Here is a 16,805-nt window from a genome sequence, read left to right as displayed (position 1 = left end):
AACCTGGCCTCTACAGTCACCAGACCTGAACCCAATCGAGATGGTTTGGGGTGAGCTGGACCGCAGAGTGAAGGCAAAAGGGCCAACAAGTGCTAAGCATCTCTGGGAACTCCTTCAAGATTGTTGGAAGACCATTTCCGGTGACTACCTCTTGAAGCTTATCAAGAGAATGCCAAGAGTGTGGAAAGCAGTCATCAAAGCAAAAGGTGGTTACTTTGAAGAACCTACAATATAAGACATATTTTCAGTTGTTTCACACTTTTTTGTTAAGTATATAATTCCACATGTGTTAATTCATAGTTTTGATGCCTTCAGTGTGAATGTACAATTTTCATAGTCATGAAGATACAGAAAAATCTTTAAATGAGGTGTGTCCAAACTTTTGGTCTGTACTGTATATCAAGTTTATACTTCGGCTCATTTAGGTTAAGTGCGCACAGTGCGTTTTTTTTTCAATGTGGAAATGGGCCAAAAACGCATTGCATACCTTTATCCCATGACTTCCTATGACATTTTGCAAGTTCTGAGCACATGATCAGGAATTTTCCTGACCGGATTTCATATGCGGAAAAAAACGCTTGGAAAACCCGCAGGCAAAAACGCTTGTAAACGCTGCGGATTTTCTGCAGCATTTTTGTTGCCAAGAGGTGCAGAAACGCTTCAGAAATTTCTGCAAGCAATTCCTGAACGTGCGCACACAGCCTTACTTGGTTTTCTGTAGGGAGTCAGCTAGAATAGAGTTGTTGGGCGAAGGATGTCCTTATACTCCAGGAACCCTGTACTTTTCTGAAGTAATTTACATTGTTTTTCTGTTGTAAATACTGATGACTGTCGGCTGCGCTCCTATACGCTTTTCCCCGTAAAGCTCCGCCCACTGTTAAAAACGGTGGTGCGCCTGGCCAATATTCAAAAAGGGGACAAAAACCGAACTTGGAAATTATAGGCCAGTAAGCTTAACCTCTACTGTGGGTAAAATCCTGGAGGGTTTCCTAAGAGATGCTATACTAGAGTATCTGAAGAAGAATAACCTCATGACCCAATATCAACATGGGTTTACGAGGGACCGTTTCTGTCAAACTAATCTGATCAGCTTTTATGAGGAGGCAAGTTCTGGACTGGACCAAGGAAATGCAGTGGATGTTGTGTATATGGACTTTTCAAAAGCTTTTGATACGGTTCCACACAAAAGGTTGATACATAAAACGAGAACAATGGGGATAGGGTAAAATATATGTATGTGGGCTAAGAACTGGCTCAGTGATAGGAAACAAAGGGTGGTTATTAATGGAAAACACTCAGACTGGGTCTCAGTTAACAGTGGGGTACCACAGGGGTCAGTATTGGGCCCGCTTCTTTTTAACATATTTATTAATGACCTTGTAGGGGGCATACAGAGTAATATTTCAATATTTGCAGAGGACTCTAAACTCTGCAGGGTAATCAATACAGAGGAGGACAATTTTATATTACAGGAGGATCTATGTAAACTAGAAGCTTGGGCTGATAAATGGCAAATGAACTTTAATGGGGATAAATGTAAGGTAATGCACTTGGGCAGAGGAAATAAAATGTATAATTATATGCTTAATTGTAAAACTTAAAAAGACCTGGGTGTATTGGTGGACGACAAGCTCACGTTTAGTGGCCAGTGTCAGGCAACTGCTGCAAAGGCAAATAAAATAATGGGATGCATTAAAAGAAGCATAGATGCTCATGAGGAGAAGATAATTTTACCTCTATACAAGTCATTAGTGCGGCCACACTTAGAATACTGTGTTCAGTTCTGGTCTCCGGCGTATAAGAAAGACATAGCTGAACTAGAGCGGGTGCAGAGAAGAGCGACAAAGCTTATTAGAGGACTAGGGGGTCTGCAATACCAAGACAGGTTATTACACTTGGGGTTATTTACTGTGGAAAAACGAAGGCTTAGGGGTGATCTTATTACTATGCACAAGTATATGAGGGGACAGTACAAAGACCTTTCTACTGATCTTTTTACTCTGAGGCCAGAGACGGGGACAAGGGGCATCTTCTACGTCTGGAGGAAAGAAGGTTTAATCATAATCACAGACGGGGATTCTTTACTGTAAGAGCAGTGAGACTATGGAGCTCTCTGCCGCATGATGTTGTAATGAGTGATTCACTACTAACATTTAAGAAGGGCATGGATTCCTTTCTTGAAAAGTATAATATTACAGGTTATATATACTAGATTCCTTGATAGGGCGTTGATCCAGGGAACTAGTCTGATTGTCGTATGGAGTCGGGAAGGAATTTTTTTCCCCAATGTGGAGCTTAGTGTTTGCCACATGGTTTTTTTTGCCTTCCTCTGGATCAACATGTTAGGCTATGGGTTGAACTAGATGGACTTAGTCTTCCTTCAACCTTAAAAACTATGTTACTATGTTACATTCCTCAAAAGTTGAATTTGGGACAAACTGAACAATCAGCACTGAGTGTAATTATTTGTATAATAAAATTGCTAGTTTTATTCATCACAAAAAACTAAATTTTGCAGATTTTTTTGGCTGCATCGAAATACATAAAAAATATAAAACGGTATTAAAAATGAATGTACAACTTTGGATGTTTACTCACTTAAAGGGAATCTGTCACCCCCTGGGATCTATCAGACCTCTAATATGGCCATACATAATATGGGTGTATGAAATGTAAATCTATACATACCTGTATGGCCCATATTAGAGGTCTGCTTGCTTTGAAATATCTTTTTATAAAAGCCATTCTGCTAAGCTTGGCGTCCAGGGGACGCCAAGAAATGTCCGTCTACCTACTTAATTTAAATATTCCCCCCCTCACCATCACAGTCTAGGTCTGCACATCCCGCACATGAGCAATGCTCCTATAATGCAAGGCGCGTTCTTTTTTCTCCCTTCCCTATTTTACACTGCTGGGCTCTAGTGCGCAGGTGCTAGGGAGTCACTGTGACTTCCGCTCCAGTGACCTCCGGTGTGCACAACAATAAGGTTTGGTCTCCACTTCCTCCCGGCATCCTGATTTTATAAAAAGATATTTCAAAGCAAGCAGACCTCTAATATGGGCCATACAGGTATGTATAGATTTACATTTCTATCACCTGTATGCCCATATTAGAGGTCTGATAACTCCCAGGGGGTGACAGATTCCCTTTAAAAAAATCAATTTACTTCAAATAAAAACACCAGGAAATCATCCACTGGGATTTAGCTTTCTTATATAAAGCAGGCAAAATCCTAGAGGGAGGAAGGAACTGGTGCATTGGGCCAGTAGTTATAGTATTAACCCCTTATATAAAATAAATTAATCTGATCACTAAACGGCATAATGAGAAAAAAATTGAAAGGCCAGAATTACGTGTTTTTGGCCACCACAACATTGCAATAAAATGCAATAAGAGGCAATCAAAACATGGTATCCACGCCAAAATGGTATCAATAAAAACATCCCGCCAAAAAAGAAAAAAAAAAAGCCCCCAAAGACTATGTGGACAGAAAAATAAAAAAGGAAAAAAATGATAAAACTGAAAATGGCCCGAGGGTTAAAACACCCCTAGGTGCAAGCTTGGAAGAAATCTGTGGTCCTGTGATCAACAAAAATGATCACCAGTAAATGAAATGGACGTGGATGTGATCAGAGCAGGATATTGTACAGACCGAAATCAGGGGGGAAATTCCTGCGTATAAACGCACCATAAAAATAGATATGAGCCATATCTAGTCCACGGCTCAATATTACTGCGAAAAATACCATTCCAGGATTCCTATAGATCCAGGGGCGGACACAGAATGTAGTGGGCCCCTGTGGAAGAATTTTTTTGGGGCCCCACCCCCCCGCCCTTCATAGGGGGCATGAAGGGCCCCCCCCAGTGCATTTCTCATCCCTCCCGTGCATCTCTGATTCCCCCCACTCCTAGTTAATTAATTGTATTTAAAAAAAATAAAACTTGTTATACTTACCCCCAGGGCCGGCTCCAGGTTTTTGTGGGCCCTGGGCGAAAGAGTCTCAGTGGGCCCCTTTAACACATACCATGGATTCCTGATGCACAGATACCACAGAGAAATATATATATATATATATATAGTACAAGGCCAAGGATTTCACTTACTACATTACATGAGCGATATCTATTGTAAATTCTACAATAGCTCAGAAACCGGCAAATCCTCATAGCGCACAGTGCAGACCGGACAGTATAGTCCTCCATACAGGATACTGACCCCCTTATAACGCTCCATACAGGATACTGGTCCCCATATAACGCTCCATACAGGATACTGGTCCCCATATAACGCTCCATACAGAATACTGGTCCCCATATAACGCTTCATACAGGAGACTGGTCCCCATATAACGCTTCATACAGGAGACTGGTCCCCATATAACGCTCCCTACAGGATACTGGTCCCCATATAACGCTCCCTACAGGATACTGGTCCCCATATAACGCTCCCTACAGGATACTGGTCCCCATATAACGCTCCATACAGGATACTGGTCCCCATATAACGCTCCATACAGGATACTGGTCCCCATAAAATGCTCCATACAGAATACTGGCTCCCATAAAATGCTCCATACAGAATACTGGCTCCCATAAAATGCTCCATACAGAATACTGGCTCCCATAAAATGCTCCATACAGAATACTGGCCCCCATAAAATGCTCCATACAGAATACTGGCCCCCATATAACGCTCCATACAGAATACTGGCTCCCATATAACGCTCCATACAGAATACTGGCCCCCATAAAAAACTCCATACAGAATACTGGCCCCCATATAAAACTCCATACAGAATACTGGCCCCCATATAAAGCTCCATACAGAATACTGGCCCCCATATAACGCTCCATACAGAATACTGGCCCCCATATAACGCTCCATACAGAATACTGGCCCCCATATAACGCTCCATACAGAATACTGACCCCATATAATGCTCCATAGAGAATACTGTCCCCCATATAACGCTCCATACAGAATATTGGCCCCCATATAACGCTCCATGCAGGCTGTTCCCCCCCTTATAATGCCCCATGCAGGATGACACCCCCCTTTTAATGCCCTATGCAGGATGTCACCTCTACCCCCCATAAATGTCCCATGCAGGATGTCACCTCTCACCCCATATAATGCCCCTTGAAGGATGTCACTTTCCCCCTTTTCAATGCCCCATGCAGTATGTCAGACCACCCCCTCCCTTATAATGCCCCATGCAGGAGGCCACACACACCCCCTCCTTATAATGCCCCATGCAGGATGTCAATTCCCCCCTCCCCCTCTTATAATGCCCCATGCAGGATGTCACTTCCCCCCTTCCCCTCTTATAATGCCCCATGCAGGATGTCAATTCCCCCCTCCCCATCTTATAATGCCCCATACAGGATGTCACTTCCCCCCCTTCCCCTCTTATAATGCCCCATGCAGGATGTCAATTCCCCCCTCCCCCTCTTATAATGCCCCATGCAGGATGTCACTTCCCCCTTCCCCTCTTATAATGCCCCATGCAGGATGTCACCTCTCCCCCCCATATAATGCCCCATGCAGGATGTCACCTCTCCCCCCCATATAATGCCCCATGCAGGATGTCACCTCTCCCCCCCATATAATGCCCCATGCAGGATGTCACACCCACTCTCCCCCCACCATATAATGCCTCATGCCCCCATACATAAAAAAAAATCAAATACTCACCTCCCTTCTTACCTGCTGCTGATCCGGACTCCAGCGTTGCGTCGTGCCCTGATGGCGGCCCTGCTGGAGGCAGGAGGGGCCCCCGTTCAATGAACCGTCTGCACGGGCGGTAGGTCCGCCCCTGTATAGATCTACATCCAATAAGTGTCCTGCAGCCCAGTGGGGTTCAGCATTGTCATATAGGGCAGGATAAAGCCCAGTGGCCAGAAGGGCCTGGTCCCTCCGCCCAGCAGGGAATAGCCGGCTCTGGGTGACAGCACAATGCCAGTGGCCAGAAGGGCCTGGTCCCTCTGCCCAGCAGGGAATAGCCGGCTCTGGGTGACAGCACAATGCCAGTGGCCAGAAGGGCCTGGTCCCTCCGCCCAGCAGGGAATAGCCAGCTCTGGGTGACAGCACAATGCCAGTGGCCAGAAGGGCCTGGTCCCTCTGCCAAGCAGGGAATAGCCGGCTCTGTGTGACAGCACAATGCCAGTGGCCAGAAGGGCCTGGTCCCTCTGCCCAGCAGGGAATAGCCGGCTCTGTGTGGGTGACAGCACAATGACAGTGGCCAGAAGGGCCTGGTCCCTCTGCCCAGCAGGGAATAGCCGGCTCTGGGTGACAGCACAATGCCAGTGGCCAGAAGGGCCTGGTCCCTCTGCCCAGCAGGGAATAGCTGGCTCTGTGTGGGTGACAGCACAATGACAGTGGCCAGAAGGGCCTGGTCCCTCTGCCCAGCAGAGAATAGCCGGCTCTGGGTGACAGCACAATGCCAGTGGCCAGAAGGGCCTGGTCCCTCTGCCCAGCAGGGAATAGCCGGCTCTGGGTGACAGCACAATGCCAGTGGCCAGAAGGGCCTGGTCCCTCTGCCCAGCAGGGAATAGCCGGCTCTGTGTGACAGCACAATGCCAGTGGCCAGAAGGGCATGGTCCCTCTGCCCAGCAGGGAATAGCCGGCTCTGGGTGACAGCACAATGCCAGTGGCCAGAAGGGCCTGGTCCCTCTGCCCAGCAGGGAATAGCCGGCTCTGTGTGACAGCACAATTCCAGTGGCCAGAAGGGCCTGGTCCCTCTGCCCAGCAGGGAATAGCCGGCTCTGTGTGACAGCACAATTCCAGTGGCCAGAAGGGCCTGGTCCCTCCGCCCAGCAGGGAATAGCCGGCTCTGGGTGACAGCACAATGCCAGTGGCCAGAAGGGCCTGGTCCCTCTGCCCAGCAGGGAATAGCCGGCTCTGTGTGACAGCACAATGACAGTGGCCAGAAGGGCCTGGTCCCTCTGCCCAGCAGGGAATAGCCGGCTCTGTGTGACAGCACAATGACAGTGGCCAGAAGGGCCTGGTCCCTCTGCCCAGCAGGGAATAGCCGGCTCTGGGTGACAGCACAATGCCAGGGGCCAGAATGACCAGGCCACAACCCTGCTCCAGCCCCAGGGTGCACCGCAGCCTCCGGCTCCTCTGCTATCACGTGTCTCTGCGCGCCATGCAGTGACGTCACCGCGCTGCCCGACGTCCCCTGCGTGACACCGGATTCCCTGCGTCCTGCTGAAGTGACAGACGAGGCCCTCAGCTTCTGTCCCGGACGACGCTGACACCCCAGGGAGGTACCGCCGGCGGGGGGCGGGCAGAGGGCGGTGTTAGGGGCCGCCTGCCCCCCTGGCCGTCACTGTGCTGGAGCCGGAGGAAGGAGCCTGGCGGCCAGCGCTGGCTGCGACAGTTGGTGATTTTGTTTAAAACTGCGCCATCTACCGCCCGGTAAATGTATTGACACGACATGTAATGTGCGGCTTCATGCAGCTCGCTCCTGCGCTCCCTCTACTGGTGGCTGCAGGTAGTGCTCTTGTCACCATTTGTACCATGAAGTATATAGATATGGATTTTATCATGTGCACTATAGTAGAGACTCCGGGGCACATCCTGTGCTGGGTTTATTGGGGGTGGTTGTTCTATCATAGAGAAGTTTCTAAATAAATGTTTATTCCAGATTACAAAGAAAATGAAGAAAGCAGTGACAATGAATTGCTGTGCTTGTCCTGGGCTTCTCTCTTCTCTTTTGACCTCATCGCCTTCTGCCTTATGACATTGCTCGATCCGCCACTCGCACCAGCTGCAGCCGATCACTTGAGCAGAGCAGTCGTCTCACCGGCAGATGTGTCCTCCCCTTAGACCCCAAACATGAGCAGCATTTTCTCCAGGCCGCAGATGGAAGATTGTGATTTACTGATCTCAGGCTCCGCACAAAGTGACAGATAAGTATTAATGATCCGTGTCCGTATTCCTCCCTCCACTGTCTTCCCTGCGGTAGAACTTTCTAGGACCCCGGTACAATGGCCGCAGTACTGCAGGATACAAGGATTGCAGCAGGTGTCTCCCCTCACCCCTGGTATCACATCTGTTACTGTGCGGCTGCCCCTGCTGCAGGGACTGTGGGAGAAATCAGAAAGACACTGTCCCATATTACTGCCGCCATCCTGGGGACACATTCACAGACAGATTTTGGCCTGGATTTGGGTCAAGAATTTGTAAGCGAAAATCAGGAGTCGGTGCAAAAGAGGTGCAGGTCTCTCCAAGATAGATTTTATCTGTTTGTTTCACTCCTGGTTTTCTCTTAAAAAAATGCTGATTTAATCCATAGTGTATATGTGGTGGTTGCATATCTGTAGTATAGATGTGCTGTCTATTTACACACAGTATGTGAAGTGTACGTGTTAGCCTACCTTCACACATCCACTTTTTAAAGGGAATCTGTCACCACTTTGGAGCTATGGGCATACAGGGTATAGAAAAGTAAATCTATACATACCTGTATGGCCCATGGTAGAGGTCTGAATGCAGAGAAATGTAGTTTTATCTCCTTGGTTTTTCACAAGATACCAAGCTATCCCCACCAATCTGCTTATTATTCCACCAATTCCCGCCTATGTCCACGTTTACCATATTTCTCCCCCTCCCCGCACTTGACAGGTCCCTGTGACGTGCGCTTTCTTCCCTCACCTCCCGACACAAGCGCAAAGCGCGGCATACCGGGAGCGCTCTTTGTTTCCTCCCGGGCCCGTTTGGCTGAGCACAGTGCCACAGTGACTCCCCGGCGCCTGCGCAATAGAGCACTGTGGCACTGTACTCAGACAAACGGGCCCGGGAGGAAACAAAGGGCCCTCCCTGTGGGGGGACGCCAAGCCTGTGAAAAACCAAGGAGATAAAACTACATTTCTCTGCATTCAGATCTCTACCATGGCCATACAGGTATGTATAGATTTACTTTTCTATACCCTGTATGCCCATAGTAGAGGTCTGATAACTCCAAAGTGGTGACAGATTCCCTTTAAGGGCTGCAAAAACGGACACACGCACACCCATTGTATTCAATGGTGGTGCACGAATGTCGTTTTTTTCACATGGATGACTTGTCCGTGTGAAAAACTTGCAGACATGTAATTTTTTCTAGCAGCACGAAGGAAATGCGTGCGTGCCGCACACGTGCACACTGATGACACACGTGCACACTGATGACACACGGTTGACATGTACCAGAATGAAAAGCTCCAGCGCCTGGAAAAGCAGTACAGTTAGCGCAAGGACTGTGGAGTCGGTAAGCCAAACCTCCGACTCCTCAATTTCCATGACACCGACTCCCTCATACATGGCTCATGTTTAAGTGATAAATTTACTGTAGCACAGATTCATCTCAGCTAAAAGTCTAGACCCTTAGATCAGGAATAGGACAGACATTTATAGGACATTTCATAACTTTCCAAAATTCTTATGAAAAAATATTCCCCACAAACTGCATTGAACTACTGTACCCAATTTATTATATATTTTAGGAGTCGGAGTCAGTCCATTTGATACCGACTCTGACTCCACCAAAATGGACTCTGACTCCACAGCCCTGGTTAGCGCTGATACCGGGTGCTGACAACTGTCATCATCCTCTCCTAGTCTTCCTGTGACTAGCAAGACCAGGCAACGCTGATGACAGTTGCAGTCAGCGCATTAAATAAATGAAAAAAAAAATGTCGTGGCCTCCCCCCATATATTTTATCCCCTAGTGACCAAGCCAATTTTGACCTTAAAGGGAATCTGTCACCCCCTGGGACTTATCTGACCTACCAATATGGGCATACAGGTGATAGAAATGTAAATCTATTCATACCTGTATGCCTCATATTAGAGGTCTTGTTGCTGTGAAATTTCTTTTTATTCATAATGATTTCAGATGGCTTGCGGGCCCTGGGCCTGGAATAAATCCCTGCCTCCTATATTACTTATAATGTTTCCCCCCTCCCCTGCACGTCATAGTGCCCTGTGACGTGCATTTGCGGCGACCAAATCCCGCGCCTGCGCACTTCACATTTTGCAGAAGGCGCACTCCCGTGTTTGGTCATAGTACTGGAGGGATCTTGTGTGCAGGCACCTACAAGTCTCTATGACTTCCCGGTCCGGGATTTGGCCGCCGCAACTGCACGTCACAGGGCACTGTGACGTGCAGTGGAGTGGGGAAACATTATAAATCACACAGGAGGTGGGGATTTCTTCCGGGCCCAGGGACTGGAACGCATCAGAAACCAGAATGAATAAGAAGACATTTCACAGCAATAAGACCTCTAATATGAGGAATACAGGTATAAATAGATTTACATTTCTGTCACCTGTATGCCCATCTTAGTAGGTCAGATAAGTCCCAAGGGGTAACAGATTCCCCTTAATGACCAAACCAATTTTTACAATTCTGACCAGGGTAAGTTTATGAGGTACTAACCCTGGAACGCTTCAACAGAGCTCACTGATTCTGAGACTGTTTTTTCGTGACATATTGTCCTTCATGGAAGTGGTAAAATTTGTTCAATATGACTTGCGTTTATTGGCAAAAATGTTGAAAATGTTGCAAATTTTCAAATTTGAATTCTTATGCCCTTAAATCAGAGATATGTCACACAAAATAGTTAATAAATAACATTTCCCACATGTCTACTTTACATCAGCACAATTTTTGAAACCATTTTTTTTTCTTGTTAGGAACTTATAATGTTTAAACGTTGACCTGCGATTTCTCATTTTGTCAACAAAATTTACAGAACCGTTTTTTTTTTTTAGGGACCACATCACATTTGAAGTGATTTTTAGGGGTCTATATGACAGAAAATACCCATAAGTGACACAATTCTAAAAACTGCATCCCTCAAGGTGCTAAAAAACACATTAATATTATTATTATTATAGTGCCATTTATTCCATGGCGCATTACATGTGAAAAAAGGGGTATACCTACAAAAACAATTACAATGATCTTTAACAAAATGTGACGGCGACTGGTACAGGAGGAGCGAGGACCCTGTCTGTGAGGGCTCACAGTCTACAAGGGATGGGTGAGGATACAGTAGGTGAGGGTAGAGCTAGTCGTGCAGCGGTATGGTGGAGCAATGGTTACCGGCTGGAGCAAAGGTTGTAGGCTTGTTGGAAGAGGTGAGTGAGTCTTCAGGTTCCTTTTGAAGGTTTTCACGGTGGGCGAGAGTCTGATATGTTGGGGTAGAGAGTTCCAGAGTAGTGTGGACGCACGGCAGAAATTTTGTATGCGATTGTGGGAAGAGGAGATAAGAGGGGAGTAGAGCAGGAGATCTTGTGAGGATCGGAGGTTACGTGCAGGTATGTCCCGGGAGGCTATGTCACAGATATATGGAGGAGACAGGTTGTGGATGGCTTTGGGCTTTGTATGCCGTGGTTAGGGTTTTGAACTGGAGTCTGGGTAATGCGGAGCCAGTAAAGGGATTGACAGAGAGGTGAGTCTGGGGAATAGCGTAGGGACAGGTGGATTAGTCGGGCAGCAGAATTTAGAATAGATTGGAGGGGTGCAAGAGTGTTAGAGGGGAGGCCACAGAGAAGGAGGTTGCAGTAGTCAAGGCGGGAGATGATGAGGGTGTGCACTAGTGTTTTTGCAAATTCATGGTTGAGGAATGTGCGGAATCAGGAGATATTTTTGAGTTGGAGTCGGCAGGAAGTGGAAAGGGTTTGGATATGTGGTTTGAAGAAGAGATCAGAGTCCAGGGTTACCCCAAGGCAGCGAGCTTGCAGGACTTGGGAGAGTGAGCAGCCATTGACGTTTATAGATAGGTCAGATGGGGGGGGGGGATAAATGAGATGGTGGAAAGATGATGAATTCTGTTTTATCCTTGTTAAGTTTTAGAAATCTAGCAGAGAAGAAGGATGCAATAGCGGACAGACATTATGGGATTTTGGTTAGTAGGGAGGAGATATCAAGTCCAGAGAGGTAGTGTCTTTAGCATAAATGAAACACAGATCAAGACGTTTATTAATCCTTAAGGTGCTTCATTTTTTCCTTCCACATTGCTTTAGTTCATGTGAACATTTAACTTTTTTCACAAATTTTTTTTACTACAGACCTTACATTTTTTTATTTTCACAAGGGTAACAAGAGAAAATGGACCACAAAATTTGTTGTGCAATTTCTCCTGAGCACGCCAATACTCCATATGTAGGGGGAAAACTACTGTTTGGGTGCACGGCAGAGTTCGGAAGGGAAGGAGCACTGTTTGACTTTTAGAATGCAAAAAAGGCTCGAATTGAGAAAAGATGCCATGTCGCATTTGGAGAGCCCCTGATGTGCCTAAACAATGGAAACCCCCCACAACTGACCCCATTTTGAAAACTAGACCCCTCAAGATTTTATCCAGGGGCACACAGCAGGGGTTGGATTGGAAAGAGCGCTACTTTACTTTTAGAATGCATATTTTTTTGAATAGATTGTGGGCTCCATTAGCTGAGCCCTTGAGGGGCCAGAACAGCAGAATTCACCAAGAGTGACCCCATATTAGAAACTTTACTGCCTAAGAAACCACAGATTTTGCTAGAATAGTTTGCGTGCAACATTTGCGGAGCCCCGAAGTTGCCAGAACAGCAGAAAAAAAACCAAAAGTGACCCCATTGTAGAAATTGCACCTCTCAATGAATTCATCTATGGCTGCAGTTACTATTCTGTGACATCCACGCCAGGCTTTTTTTTTCTGGAGAATTGCAAATATGCCAGTTTAGTGCCCATACATTGTGCCCCCATATATTGTAGCACCCCCATACATTGTGACCAGCTTGTGATTCAGGAGACACAAGCACCCCGTAAATTGTTAAGTGCTCTCTCCACACTACAATAATGCCAAACATGTGGCTGCTTACTGTAATTTAGGCACAGTGGGACTTAAAAGGAGTGGGGCATTTGGATTTGGGAGCGCAGAATTCACTGGATTTTATTTGCGGAAGCCATGTTGCTTTTCCTGAGTCTTTCTATAGTTCCAGAGACAGATGACGGACCTCAGTGGGGGCTGTTTTTTTGCGGGATAAATTTTTTTTTTTTTTTTTATTGGTAACATTTTGGGGTACATAATATTTTTATTATAGAATATTTTATTCTGGCATTTGGCAAATATTAAAATTTATGGTAATCCTAATTGACCTAAAACAGGAAAGGTTTATTCTGACTTCATGTCAGATATTGAGAAAAACATGCATATGTGTCTTTTTATATAGTGTATGTAAACTTCTTGTTTCAACCGTAGATAAGTTCCTTTAGGGGTCTGGTTTCCAAAATGCTGTCACTTGTGGGGGGTTTCTACTGTTTAGGCACATCAGGGGCTCCCCAAACGTGACATGGCTTCCGCTAATTATTCAAGCAAATTTTACATTTGTAAAGTCAAATGGCGCTCCTTCCCTTCAGTGCCCTGCCGTGTGCCCAAACACTGGTCCCCCCCCACATATGGGGTATCGGCATACTCAGGAAAAACTGAACAACAAATTGCATGGTGCAATTTCTCCTGTTACCCTTATGAAAATGCAAAATTGGGGGCTGAAATACATTTTTGTGGGAAAAATGTAAAAATTTTATTTTTACGGCTCAATGTTATAAACTTCTGTAAAGCACCTGGTGGTTAAAGGTGTTCACAACACATCTAGATAAATTCCCTGAGGGGTCTAGTTTCCAAAATGGTGTCCCTTGTGGGGAGTTTACACTGTTTAGGCACATCAGGGGCTCCCCAAACGCTACCTGGCATCCACTAATTATTCAAGCAAATTTAACATTCAAAAAAGTCAAATGGTGCCCTTTCCCTTCCGAGCCCTGCAGTGTGCCAAAATGCTGGTTTTCCCCCATATATGGGGTATCGGTTTACTCAGGAGAAACTGAACAAATTGCATGTTGCATCCCTTATGAAAATGCATAATTGAGGGCTTAAAATATTTTTGTGGAAAAAATGTGAAAATTTTATTTTTCCGGCTCAATGTTATAAACTTCTGTAAAGCACCTGGTGGTTAAAGGTGTTCACAACACATCTAGATAAATTCCCTGAGGGGTCTAGTTTCCAAAATGGTGTCCCTTGTGGGGAGTTTACACTGTTTAGGCACATCAGGGGCTCCCCAAACGCTACCTGGCATCCACTAATTATTCAAGCAAATTTAACATTCAAAAAAGTCAAATGGTGCCCTTTCCCTTCCGAGCCCTGCAGTGTGCCAAAATGCTGGTTTTCCCCCATATATGGGGTATCGGTTTACTCAGGAGAAACTGAACAAATTGCATGTTGCATCCCTTATGAAAATGCATAATTGAGGGCTTAAAATATTTTTGTGGAAAAAATGTGAAAATTTTATTTTTCCGGCTCAATGTTATAAACTTCTGTGGGTTCAAGGTGTTCACCACACATCTAGATAAGTTCCCTGAGGGGTCTAGTTTCCAAAATGGTGTCATTTGTGGGGGGGTTTCCACTGTTTACCTCTTTGTCAAATGGCCAGCTGTGAACTGCGTTAACTTTAGGGAGTTCACAGCAGAGTTTCTGTAAATTTGTCTTCAAATATGTACAGTCATGGCCAAAAGTTTTGAGAATGACACCAAAATTATATTTTCACATGATCTGCTGGCCTCTGGTTTTTATTAGTGTTTGTCTGATGTTTATATCACATACAGAAATATAATTGCAATCATATTATGAGTACCAATAGGTTATATTGACAGTTAGAATGAGTTAATGCAGCAAGTCAATATTTGCATTGTTGCCCCTTCTTCTTCAAGACCTCTGTAATTCACCCTGGCATGCTCTCAATCAACTTTTGGACCAAATCCTGACTGATAGCAGTCCATTCTTGCATAATCAATGCTTGCATTTTGCCAGAATTTGTTGGTTTTTGTTTGTCCACCCGTCTCTTGATGATTGACCACAATTTCTCAATGGGATTAAGATCTGGGGAGTTTCCAGGCCATGGACCCAAAATCTCTATGTTTTGTTCCATGAGCCATTTTGTTATCACCTTTGCTTTATGGCAAGGTGCTCCATCATGCTGGAAAAGGCATTTTTGGGCACCAAACTGCTCTTGGACGGTTGGGAGAAGTTGCTCTTGGAGGACATTCTGGTACCATTCTTTATTCATGGCTGTGTTTTTAGGCAAGACTGTGAGTGAGCCGATTCCCTTGGCTGAGAAGCAACCCCACACATGAATGGTTTCAGGATGCTTTACAGTTGGCATGAGACAAGACTGGTGGTAGCGCTCACCTCTTCTTCTCCGAATAAGCTGTTTTCCAGATGTCCCAAACAATCAAAAAGGGGATTCATCAGAGAAAATGACTTTGCCCCAGTCCTCAGCAGTCCACTCCCTGTACCTTTTGCAGAATATCAGTCGGTCCCTGATGTTTTTTCTGGAGAGAAGTGGCTTCTTTGCTGCCCTCCTTGAATCCAGCCCTTGCTCAAAGAGTCTCCGCCTCACAGTGCGTGCAGAAGCACTCACACCAGCCTGCTGCCATTCCTGAGCAAGCTCGGCACTGCTGGTAGTCCGATCCCGCAGCTGAAACAGTTTTAAGATACGGTCCTGGCGCTTGCTGGTCTTTCTTGGGCGCCCTGGAGCCTTTTTGACAACAATGGAAGCTCTCTCCTTGAAGTTCTTGATGATGCGATAGATTGTTGACTGAGGTGCAATCTTTGTAGCTGCGATACTCTTCCCTGTTAGGCCATTTTTGTGCAGTGCAATGATGGCTGCACGTGTTTCTTTAGAGATAACCATGGTTAACTGAAGAGAAACAATGATACCAAGAACCAGCCTCCTTTTAAATTGTCCAGTGATGTCATTCTTACTTAATCATGACTGATTGATCGCCAGCCCTGTCCTCATCAACACCCACACCTGTGTTAATGGATCAATCACTAAAACGATGTTAGCTGCTCCTTTTAAGGCAGGACTGCAATGATGTTGAAATGTGTTTTGGGGGTTAAAGTTCATTTTCTGGGCAAATATTGACTTTGCAAGTACAGTAATTGCTGCTAAGCTGATCACTCTGACATTCAGGAGTATATGCAAATTGCCATTACAAAAAATGAAGCAGTAAACTTTGGAAAAATTACTATTTGTCTCATTCTCAATACTTTTGGCCATGACTGTATATGTACATATTGTTATGATCTGCTACAAGAGCTAAGGAAAGATAGGAAATCTGTCCCTACAATAGGACTAAGCTGATTCCCTACGATGCAGCGGGCAACCTGTTCCTTGTGAACAGACCCGCCTTCGTCCTCGGCTAGTCTGAACGCAGACCTATAGATATAAGGAAGGAGTCCCTACAAGAACTAAGGACTGGGATAAAGTTGGACACCTCCTAGCAGAAGTTGGAGCGGAGCAAAGACAAACAGACAAATAGTACTTAGAGGTCCAAGGGCCCAGCAAACTATAGAGATAGGTACAAAGCACCTGGCTAGCTTAAGAGTAATAGTAACACTGAAGTCCAGCAAAGCCAGAAGGGCGGAGCTGGAATAAATAGGCAGAAAGTCATGTGACCACAAAATAGAAAAAAAAACTAACAGAAGGGTTCTAACACGTATCCTGTATGTGTACTTATCTGTGTATATTTTTGTATATGTGCGTGTCTCCGTGTCCATGTCTGCGTATTGTATGTGTGCTTGTCTGTGTATGAGTGCATGTCTACGTACCGTGTGTGTGCATGTCTGCCTTCTGTATGCGTGCATGTTTGCGTACCGTACGTCACGTCTGCGTCCTTTGTGTGTGCATAACTCACTCACTGACACACACATGCACACACTCCCCGACTCTCTCTTTTTCTCTTTCTTGCATTCACAAACATTCTTTCACACTCTCCTA

The sequence above is a fragment of the Phyllobates terribilis genome, unplaced genomic scaffold (genome assembly GCF_046119375.1).
Source record: "Phyllobates terribilis strain yellow unplaced genomic scaffold, ASM4611937v1 Scaffold_29__1_contigs__length_15306474, whole genome shotgun sequence".
NCBI lineage: Eukaryota > Metazoa > Chordata > Amphibia > Anura > Dendrobatidae > Phyllobates > Phyllobates terribilis.
Note: the sequence above shows the minus strand (reverse complement) of the source record.